Source organism: Rhineura floridana, chromosome 8, assembly GCF_030035675.1.
Source record: "Rhineura floridana isolate rRhiFlo1 chromosome 8, rRhiFlo1.hap2, whole genome shotgun sequence".
In the NCBI taxonomy this organism is placed as follows: Eukaryota; Metazoa; Chordata; class Lepidosauria; order Squamata; family Rhineuridae; genus Rhineura; species Rhineura floridana.
The window spans coordinates 32,276,270-32,277,918 of NC_084487.1; positions in this window are offsets into that span (position 1 = coordinate 32,276,270).

The following is a 1,649-nucleotide window of genomic DNA, read 5'->3' on the forward strand; positions in this document are numbered from 1 at the left end:
CTCAGCCTCATGAAAACCTTATTCATAGGGTCGCCATAAGTCGGAATTGACCTGAAGGCAGTGCATTTTTTAATCATGATTACATAGGAGTAAATCCCACTTAAATCAATAAGCATGCAAATGATCAGACCTGGCTTTCTCCTCCTTCTCTCCCTTTCTCCTCCGCTCCCCTCTTCCTCCTTCCCTGCCCACTCCAGCCGTCCCTCCCTTACCCGCCTGGTCAGTTTTACCTATCCTAAGCATGATTGCACAGGAGTAAATCCCACTGAACTCATACATGCAAATAATCAAACCTGTCCTCCGCTCCCCCTCCTACCTGCTCCCATCCTCCTCCCCTCTGCCCTCCCCTTCCTCCTCCCCTCCCCATCCCCTGTGGCCAGTCTCACCTATCGTAAGTATGACTGCAGTGGAGTAAATCCCACTGAACTCAGTAAGCATGCAAATGATCAATCTATTCTTGGCAAGCTTGCACAGGATCCCATTTCTTACCTCCTGGATTAAAAAGCAGAGAAATTCACTAATAAGCAAAAAACCTTGCAGCTTAAGAATGTATCTATAGACCACAGATATTTCTATCAAACTTTAAAAAGCAGGGAAATTGGGCAGCTATAGTGAATGCACCAGGGGAGCAGGAGACCTGACCTCTCTGAGATATTGTACTGCCCTACACATTTGGCAAAATGCAAACACAATTCGGGTTGGAAGAATTTGATAGCATGTGCCTTTGGGCTATACGTACATTCTTAAACCGCAAGTTTTTTTGCCTATTAGTGAATTACGTAGGAGTCCTACCCTTATTTGCCAGAGAAGTTAGTCTTTTACAGCAAAGACCAGAGTTTTGTGCTACCTTGGAAACCAACATTTTATTATGGTGTAAACTCGTGGACCAGACTACAGCAGATGCACTTATGTAGGGTATACAGGATTTCTTTCCTGTATGCCCTATTTTCCAGAGCTGAATCTTTTATTGTGCATAGAATTTTAGGGATAGGCTAGACAGTTAACTTTGTTAATAACTGAAAACTCTCCTGTGCTAAAAGCAAGATACCCAGAAATAGCAGGGAGGCTTTTTGTCCATTTACTAAAAAATATCACTTCCCCTATAGATGAAGTCTTTGTAGGTAGCTCAGTTGCAGTTGAAGAGTACAGCTAAGAAGCAAGATACCCCTAATGTATACTGAAAGAAGTCCCCTTTACATGGGGGAAGGGCTGTAGCTCAGCAGTAGAGCATCTGCTTTGCATGCAGAATGCCCCAGGTTCAATCCGTGGTACCTCCAGGTAGGGCTAGGAAAAGTTCCTGCCTGAAACCCTGAAGAGCCACTGCCAGTCAGTGTAGACAGTACTGAACTAGATGGACCAACAGCCCTACTTGATGTAACCTAGTTTCTTATGTACCATCCCCTTCCTAGTTAAACACTGTTTAAAGCCACTGAACTCTTAGCAAGGGTTCTTCCCTAAATGTAATTTTCTGAAAGAGAACATACACCCACACTAACCCAATGCTGACTTTAGTTCTGAGCTTCATTAGCTAGAATGGTTATGGAAATCAGGGCTTCCTAATAGACATGGAGACATGTTTCACTTTATGACATATTGTATCCCACCCCCAAAAAAGGGTTCTTTATGAAAATATTCAGCACTTCCTTGGA